Here is a 10,029-nt window from a genome sequence, read left to right as displayed (position 1 = left end):
GGCTTATCGCACCGTGTGCCCGTACTGCCGCGACGGTTCGGTATAGGCTCGACGTTCGAGCGTCATCCATTTTCAGGGCTGATTGATTCGGCAGGTGAGTTGTTACACACTCCTTAGCGGTTTCCGACTTCCATGGCCACCGTCCTGCTGTCTATATCAACCAACACCTTTTGTGGTCTCTCATGAACGTCCCTGCATCGGACGCCTTAACCGAACGTTCGGTTCATCCCGCATCGCCAGTCCTGCTTACCAAGAGTGGCCCACTTGGCACTCGCATTCACGTGCCGAGACTCCAATTGAGTGAGTCCGGCTTCTTACCAATTTAAAGTTTGAGAATAGGTTGAGGTCGTTTCGTCCCCAAGGCCTCTAATCATTCGCTTTACCAGATAAAACTGCGACTAAGCGCCAGCTATCCTGAGGGAAACTTCGGAAGGAACCAGCTACTAGATGGTTCGATTAGTCTTTCGCCCCTATGCCCAAATTCGACGATCGATTTGCACGTCAGAACCGCTACGGCCCTCCACCAGAGTTTCCTCTGGCTTCAGCCTGTTCAGGCATAGTTCACCATCTTTCGGGTCCCAACAAGCACGCTCTTGCTCGACCCCTAGGACGCGGCCTATGGGATCGGCCGGCGATGCGCCTAATGAAAGGATCTCGCCTCGTTTGCCTTCACTGTGCTTTCGGGTTTCGTACTGCCCAACACCTCGCGCGCGTGTTAGACTCCTTGGTCCGTGTTTCAAGACGGGTCCGGAGACGTGGCCAGCTTAAGCCGCAGACCCCTGGCGTCTGAGCGCTAACGCGAAGAAGGCCTTGTACAAACTCTAGAGACTGCGAGCAGTTTCCAAAGCCGTATTCCAGCGATCAACACGCAGCCTGTCCGAAGACCGACGCGGAATCTCTCCTCGGTCGCCGAGCCGAAGCTAATCGAACGCCTATAACACTCTTCCGAAGAAGAGCTACCTTGCGAACGACCAAAGTCAGCCCAGCAACCGGTCGCGGCCCTCGCCGAACGCTAGTGCAGCGCCGCGACGCCAGCGCAACCGTAAGAGTCTCCGAAGATCACTCAAACAGTAGGACAGCTCTCGCAGCGCCTGAAAACGTCCGGCGACTCGATGGGCGCCTCCGTTTTGCCTCCAAGCGGTTTCACGTACTCTTTAACTCTCTCTTCAAAGTGCTTTTCAACTTTCCCTCACGGTACTTGTTCGCTATCGGTCTCGAGCCAGTATTTAGCCTTAGATGGAGTTTACCACCCGCTTAGGGCTGCATTTCCAAACAACCCGACTCCGGGAAAACCGCTAGGACGAATTACGACCGCCGCCAAGGGCCTAACACCCGCTCTGGGAAAAGGCCTCGATCAGAAGAACGTGGGCAGTCGTTGGTTCGCCGCATGCTGAATTCCATACGCTACATTTCCTCGCCCTCCAAAAAGGCTCGGATTTAGCGCTGGGCTTATCCCGCTTCACTCGCCGTTACTAGGGGAATCCTTGTTAGTTTCTTTTCCTCCGCTTAGTGATATGCTTAAGTTCAGCGGGTCGTCCCGCCCGATCTCAGGTCAAAAGTGATGTACTATAAAAGTACATGCGCTTTGTACGTCGGCCTTTTGAAGTCACTTAACTTATTCTCGAGCACCTACCGTCGTTGCTACCTCACCCGAGGCCAGCAGGCTGCTCACGCTTCAGCTGTGAAATCGCCAGACCAGCTGTCTTTGACGACACGCTCCTTAATACAGAAACGAGTCGCAGGCACTTTCAAACTAATGAAAGGATCGGTGTGTTAAAGACCTGAGACGGACGTGGCCCCAGGATTACCCGAGGCCGCAATACGCGTTCAGAATATCGATGCTCAATGTGTCCTGCAATTCACATTACTTCTCGGAGCTAGCTCCGTCCTTCATCGACGCTCGAGCCGAGTGATCCACCGCTAAGAGATCTCTCGTGTTAATCAATCTCAATGCAACCAAAAAATCGTGTTCAAAAAGAAGCGGCCGCGCCAGCACTTGCGTGCTGAATTATTACTCCCGCTGTCAGGAAGCAACGCGACCGAACTATAACAGTTACAGGGCTCGGTCCCTTCGAAGAAGAGACGTCGCTTGAAATCAAATTTCGATTCGTTAATGATCCTTCCGCAGGTTCACCTACGGAAACCTTGTTACGACTTTTACTTCCTCTAAATGATCAAGTTCGATCGTCTTTTCGAACACCGGCGAGTGCGTTGCCGCACGTACCAGGCTCAATCGGAGGACCTCACTAAACCATTCAATCGGTAGTAGCGACGGGCGGTGTGTACAAAGGGCAGGGACGTAATCAACGCAAGCTAATGACTCGCGCTTACTGGGAATTCCTCGTTCAAGGGAAACAATTGCAAGTCCCTATCCCTAGCACGACCGGGGTTCAACGGATTACCCGGACCTTTCGGCCTAGGGAACACACGATGATCCGGTCAGTGTAGCGCGCGTGCGGCCCCGAACATCTAAGGGCATCACAGACCTGTTATTGCTCAATCTCGTGTGGCTAAACGCCACTAGTCCCTCTAAGAAGTTGTCTCCGACCCAATGGGTCGAGCAGCTATTTAGCAAGTAAGAGTCTCGTTCGTTATCGGAATTAACCAGACAAATCGCTCCACCAACTAAGAACGGCCATGCACCACCACCCACAGAATCAAGAAAGAGCTCTCAATCTGTCAATCCTCGCTGTGTCCGGGCCGGGTGAGATTTCCCGTGTTGAGTCAAATTAAGCCGCAGGCTCCACTCCTGGTGGTGCCCTTCCGTCAATTCCTTTAAGTTTCAGCTTTGCAACCATACTTCCCCCGGAACCCAAAGACTTTGGTTTCCCGGAAGCTGCCGGACAGTTCTTAAGTTCGACACTGCCCGATCGCTAGTCGGCATCGTTTAAGGTCAGAACTAGGACGGTATCTGATCGTCTTCGAACCTCTGACTTTCGCTCTTGATTAAAGAAAACATTCTTGGCAAATGCTTTCGCAGTCGTTCGTCTTGCGCCGATCCAAGAATTTCACCTCTAACGGCACAGTACGGATGCCCCCGTCCGTTCCTATTAATCATTACCTCGTGCTCCGAAAACCAACAAAATAGAACCGAGGTCCTATTCCATTATTCCATGCAACATTATACAAGCGTAAAGCCTGCTTTGAACACTCTAATTTTTTCAAGGTAAACTTGCCGGACCACCGCAACACTCAGTTAAGAGCACCGCGAAGGCACCGACCAACAAGAACAACGAGGCCAGTGCTAGCCTTTCGACCGACCAACCTCGCCGTCCCTATATCCAACTACGAGCTTTTCAACCGCAACAACTTAAATATACACTTTTGGAGCTGGAATTACCGCGGCTGCTGGCACCAGACTTGCCCTCCAATGGATACTCGTTAAAAAGTTTAAAGTGTACTCATTCCAATTGCAGGACCTCGTACGAGGTCTGCATTGTTATTTTTCGTCACTACCTCCCCGAGCCGGGAATGGGTAATTTGCGCGCCTGCTGCCTTCCTTGGATGTGGTAGCCGTTTCTCAGGCTCCCTCTCCGGAATCGAACCCTGATTCTCCGTCACCCGTTACAACCTCGGTAGGCCGATACCGTACCGACGATAGTTGATAGGGCAGTTGCTTTAATGAGATGTCGCCAGCACTAGGCCGTGCGATCCGCAAGCTTATCCAGAGTCACCATTGTAACGACCCGAAAGCCGGTTAGTTTTGGTCTGATAAATGCGCGCCTCACGTCAGTTCGGCGCTTTACGCATGTATTAGCTCTAGAATTGCCACAGTTATCCATGTAAAAGCGTACAATCAAATGAACCATAACTGATTTAATGAGCCATTCGCAGTTTCACTGTACGTGAGCTCGTACTTACACTTGCATGGCTTAATCTTTGAGACAAGCATATGACTACTGGCAGGATCAACCAGATAACTATCCGAGGGCGTTTAAACCCGTTGCTCGACTGAGCGTTTTTACTGTATAAATACAGACCTTTTCTATCACTCGGCTTAAAAGCCTTGCGAACGTTACTGAAAGTCGGCGCCGGCCTTTTGCTGTTTAAAGCGCCAGCCCGCGTCGACTGCAGCATGCAGCTATACAACTGACTGTTCTTTCTCCCGACCAACCGTTTGCCTTCTGCCGGTTAACTCGTCAGCAGCAACACGCCATCTGTCTGCTGCAGTTACCCGCCTCGAGCCGTGCCTGCCTGCGTCGGCTACTCGTCTCGACGACTTCGCAAAGCTATAAGCCTACCGCCGCTGGACGCTTGTAGTTTTTCATACGCTGCTCCAATGCGTTTACATAGCACGTTCGCCGCCGCTGCAATAGCCGCGCCTCGGGTGCTAAACAGTAATGCTTTAAGCCCGCTTTCTCGCCAAGTCGACCGAACGCACAAACACGTCTCTCTCACTAGTGTAAAGTAATGCATACGTGTATGATGCTCAAATGTTGCTGTTGAACTTTTTTTGCCGATTTTTTTCAATTTGTTTGTTTCTTTTCAATTATTTTAATGTTTTAAGCTTATTTATGCTACGTTTAAATGTTTTAATACTTTTTTTATACTTTATTTAATATGTTTAAAAGAAATAAATAAAAAATAATATATATAAACTACTTTTTTTAATGTTTTAAATATGTTTGTTTATTATAAATAAACTTTATTTGTATTATTTTTTATTTAAACTTACTTTTTAAATCTTTATACTTGTTTTATCGTTTTAAGCACATTGCGATAAATATAATAAACAAAAAATTGAATGAAAATAATAATAATAATAAAAAAAAAAAAAAAAACATATGCTTATTTTATATGTTTCATTTTATTTTTATTTAAACTTACCTTTCAAACCTTAATACTCGTTTTATTTTTTTAAGCAGATCGCGATAAATATAATAAACAAACAATTAAATAAAAATAAATAAAAATAAAATAAAAAAATCAAACAAAAGCTTATTTTATATGTTTCATTTTATCTTTATTTAAACTTCCTTTTAAACCTTTATAATTGTTTTATTTTTTAAGCACATCGCGATAGATATAATAAACAAACAATGAAATAAAAATAATAATAATAATAATAATAATAAATCATAAGCTTATTTTGTATGTTTCATTTTATTTTATTTAAAACTTACAACTTAAACCTTTGTATTTGTTCTATTCTTTTAAGCACATCGCGATAAATATAATAAGCAAACAATTAAATAAAAATAAAATAAAAAATCAAACATAAGCTTATTTTATATGTTTCATTTTATCTTTATTTAAAATTACTTTTTAAACCTTTATAGTTGTTTTATTTTTTAAGCACATCGCGATAGATATAATAAACAAACAATGAAATAAAAATAATAATAATGAAAAAAAAATCATAAACTTATTTTATATGTTTCATTTTATTTTTATTTAAACTTACTTTTTAAATCTATATAGTTGTTTTATTTTTTAAGCACATGGCGATAAATATAATAAGCAAACAATTAAATAAAGATAATAACAAATAAATAAAACAATACGGCTAAACTATAAAAAGAAAACTAAATAACTGATAAATACTTGTAAAACATTATTTGAAAAATTTATTTTGAAACACAACACGATTGATTTATAAATAATAATATAATTTTAATTTGTGTAGTTCATTTAAAGTAGTCTCCCTTTTTGCTTCTGGTTTTATTAGAGTTATATATAACAATAAATTGTGTAGTTTATTTAAAGTAGTCTCCCTTTTTGCTTCTAGTTTAATTAAAGTTATATAACACATACTATAGTAAGTTAAATAAACTATAGTAACTTTATAAAACTACTTTACAAAATACATTTGTATAATTTAATAACTTTAAAATAACTATCAAGAATAAAATAGAATAGAATAGCTTTAAGTTTAGTATACAATTGGTATGTAAATTGTGTAGTTTATTGAAAGTAGTCTCCTTATTTGCTTCTGGTTTTACTTGAGTTACATAACGTTAAATAAACATACTTAATAAACGTAACCATCAATACTGTCATTTTAATAAAACTAAGTACAAATAACAATACAAATACAAGAACTTTAAAAAGCCTTCGCTTGTATCTGTTGGTAACAGTAAATAACCTATTATGACTCACAATACAAGAGTGCGAAATTTATTTTTCATTTGATTTTTCAGGTATTTATTTATTTGTGGAAATAAACTTTTTTATTACATTAGAAACTAATTGAATTTTTCCTCTAACTATACCTATTATTATATTTAGTATGCTTAAAAGTAATAAAATGAAACGTCGCGATTATATAATAAACAAACAATCAAACAAACAAAGAAATAAAAAAAAATATTTTTTTAAACTTAATTTCAACTATATGTCTTATTTTATTTTCATTTAAACTTACTTTAAACCTCTGTATTTGTTATATATATTTCAACACAATACGATTAAACTATAAGACAAACAACAAAATAAAATAATCACATTAATAAATACACTAAGCAAATAGCTAGAATAAATATAAATAGTTCAATATATACAATATATTTCTTCTATTTTTAAGTTACTTGTTAAACATATTTATTTAAAAATGTTTCTTTAGAATATAAAACTAACAGTTGTACAAATAAAGAAATTAAAAAGCCAAAACACATAACACTAACTTTTCATAAATTAGATATGCAAATATGAACAAAATAATAACTAAATTGTAAAGCTTTTGTAAACTGTGAACTTATAAACTTATAATAATAATTGCATATTCACTATTCACAATAGCTTTTTATTTAGTACACAACTGGTCTGTAAATTGTGTAGTTTATTGAAAGTATAATCCCGTTTTGCTTCTGGTTTAAATTAAGTTATACAACACATACTAAAGTAAATTAAATAAAGTAATTCACTACTATCTATTAAATAAAACCAATTTACAAAATACATTAATTTAAATTAAAGTGAATTTTGAACTTATAATAATAATTGCATATTCACTATTCAGAATTTCTTTAAATTTAGTACACAACTGGTCTGTAAATTGTGTTGGTTCTATTCAAGTACTCTCCTTGTTTGTTTTGTTTTAGTTGTATTTATTTTTAGATACTAGCACATTCAATACACATAATAAAGTAAACCAAATAAACTCTATTAATTTAAACTAAGTACAAATACATTAAGTTAATACAAAACTTTAAAAAGCTTTTGCTAGTATCTGTTGGTAACAGTAAATAACTTATTATGACTCACAATACAAAAGTGCAAAATTTATTTTCGTTTGATTTTTCAAGTAGCCACGCTTTTATTTGTTTGTGGACAAAAAGACTTTAAAGTTTTAGTATAAAAGACTAATTGTATTAATTTTAACTCAGAAAATTGTACTCTACAAGATGGTGCCATTATTTTTTCGATATCTCAAACTGGTCAAACCACTTTTTTAGCGCTCTAATTGGTTTAAACAGCAAATAACGTTATCTGATTGGCTTGAGTTTTTATTTGCTAATAACTAGAATTTACTTTTCTTTTAAGCGTTAAAGAAATGTAAATAAACGAGTAATAAGTATAAATAGGTCAGAAAGAAAAATAGTACAAAAAAGATGAATTCAAAAAGCAAAAGCCTACGGCACGTGGTATTCCCAAGCGGTCACCCATCTAAGTACTAACCACGCCCGACACTGCTTAACTTCCCAGATCGGACGAGATGGGGTGTGCTCAGTGTGGTATGGTCGTAGGCGTTTGAAAGCGTTTACAAGCCTTTATAAACCCTTCGGTTTGTTTAAAAAACCTATTTGCACTTGATTTACAATCGATTTGATATTTTAAAATTATTCCTTATAAAATTTTAACCTGAATTAACTTTTTTTTTGTTTTTTTAATCAACAGTTACTCCCAAACTGTACTAAAACTGTATTGTAACTGTACAAAAGTGTTTGTTTAAATTATTGTTATCTATAAATTACCTAAGACCAGGACAAGTAGAAGTAAAGTTTATTGAATTATTAAATAAATAAAATAAAATCGTAAAATAAAATAATACAATATGTTTACAATTTGTCATTGATCTATCCATTTATGTTATTGCATTACAAATACAAACATTTCATACATTCAAGAGTATTATTCATCAATCTTTTCAATATAATAAGTTTTAAATTTATATTTATTTTTAAATAATTCCTGACATTTTAGATTACCTGAGATTTTTTTTTAATTAAATTAATTTTAGTAATTAAATACTTGACGTTCTATTTTGTTTAATTTGATAACTCAACCATGCTTATTTTTTTTTTACTAATTTAAAGAACTATTAAACTAAAAGACATTACATACAGCTTCTAAAAGTTTTAAACACCTTAAAAAATATTATTATTTTAAAGATATATTAAAGAACTAAACAGATATTACTCCTAAAAAATCTTGTTAATAATATATAAAAAGTACTCAAAGTCAGACTCGGAAATATATATACTGTTGTATATCTTACTTGAAGTTCACTGTAATTGACACTGAAAAATTGACACTTGAAGTTCACTGAAAAATCAACCTATTTATATAGCAAAATATTTCTTTATCTTTGTCGTGGCGCGGTGGGTCAGTGGTCTTATCAGCTGACTCATAAGCAGAAGGTTGAGAGATCGAATCCCGCTAGTCGTCACGAAACACCACTATCGTTCAATGTTCGGGCTTCAAATTCTTTGAGATTATACTGTACTATTTATCTATCTAACTAATCTATCTAACAAATGTTGTTCAATCTAGGTTGTGGGTACTTGGGTCGAGTAATGCCTTTGACTTACAATCTGTTGTGGATTGACAATATTCCTCTATCTATCAATAAACAAATCTATCTAATAAATGTTGTTCAATCTAGGTTGTGGGTACTTGGGTCGAGTAATGCCTTTGACCTACAATCTGTTGTTGATTGTCAACATTCCTCTATCTATCAATAATGATTATATTCAATATTAAATGTTGATTAATTCAGTTGTAAGAAAACCAGTGCGCTGGTTAGGTTGGGTAAGGCCTTCGACTTACAATCTTGGGGATTATCAACGTTCATCACAAGTACAGTAACGATCTCCATTGAATTTCCAGTTGGAACCATTGGATTGTAGTGGTGGCCTACTTTGTAGGTTTTTGCCTAGTTTGTTTTTTGCCTAGTAGTGTTTGCCTAGTTTGACAAACTATTGTATATATATTGTACAACTTTATTTGTATTATTTTTTATTTAAATTACTACTTATTATTAAAGAATTAAATTTTCTTAGAAAAAAAAAACTATGTATTTGAACTAATGCTTATTTTATATGTTTTGTTTTATTTTATTCAAACTTACTTTAAACCTCTGTATTTTTTATACAATACGATTAAACTATATAACAGAAAAATAATTAAATAATCAAACTATTGAATAAGCAGTTAATTAGTGTGTTATTTTATGCTTCTTTCATTTTTAACTTACTTGTTAACCATATTTCTTTTATTAAAGTATAAAACTAACAGTTACTAAATTTATATTTATTATATTTAAAAAAAAAACTTCTATACTAACTCTAATTTCAAAGCATATTAAAACATACAAATTTTACCAACTAAATATTTATTTTTATTTTATTATTATAATTTTCAAACATAAGCTTGTATACCTTATATACCTATATACCTCATATAGTAGGCTTGACATAACATAACATTATTTAATTCTTTTTGTTTGAAATAAACTCATTTAGTTATTAGTAAATTACAACATAAATGTTTATAACAATAAAACTAAGATTTAGCTTTTGAGTTAGTAAACTTTGATAGTTTTCTTTTAATAGTTTAATAGTCCTTATTTAAGTTCAAACAAAATTGCTATATATTTAATACACATACAAAAGTAAACTAAGTAAACGTAATTCAATAGTTTCTATTAAGTAAAAGTAATTACAAATACATTAAGTTAATACAAAACTTTAAAAAGCTTTGCTAGTATCTGTTGGTAACAGTAAATAACTTATTATGACTCACAATACAAAAGTGCAAAATTTATTTTCGTTTGATTTTTCAAGTAGCCACGCTTTTATTTGTTTTTGG

General features: G+C 35.7%; 3 non-coding genes and 1 pseudogene across 3 annotated transcripts; all 4 read right to left on the bottom strand.

Moving 5' to 3' along the window:
• LOC145848331 (large subunit ribosomal RNA) lies at positions 1-1,555 on the bottom strand (annotated as a pseudogene; the record flags this gene model as incomplete).
• Positions 1,556-1,776: 221 nt separating this feature from the next.
• Positions 1,777-1,929, bottom strand: LOC145848319 (5.8S ribosomal RNA). Its single transcript, XR_014371878.1, has one exon. It is a non-coding gene; the product is annotated as a 5.8S ribosomal RNA (ribosomal RNA).
• A 182-nt stretch (positions 1,930-2,111) lies between these two features.
• On the bottom strand, positions 2,112-3,919 carry LOC145848327 (small subunit ribosomal RNA). Its single transcript, XR_014371884.1, has one exon. It is a non-coding gene; the product is annotated as a small subunit ribosomal RNA (ribosomal RNA).
• A 3,649-nt stretch (positions 3,920-7,568) lies between these two features.
• LOC145848333 (5S ribosomal RNA) lies at positions 7,569-7,687 on the bottom strand. Its single transcript, XR_014371889.1, has one exon. It is a non-coding gene; the product is annotated as a 5S ribosomal RNA (ribosomal RNA).
• Positions 7,688-10,029: the final 2,342 nt, after the last annotated feature.

This window comes from Thalia democratica, unplaced genomic scaffold, assembly GCF_965202585.1.
Source record: "Thalia democratica unplaced genomic scaffold, ktThaDemo2.hap1.1 HAP1_SCAFFOLD_1332, whole genome shotgun sequence".
Taxonomy (NCBI): domain Eukaryota; kingdom Metazoa; phylum Chordata; class Thaliacea; order Salpida; family Salpidae; genus Thalia; species Thalia democratica.
This window is presented reverse-complemented; position numbering and strand designations above follow the sequence as displayed.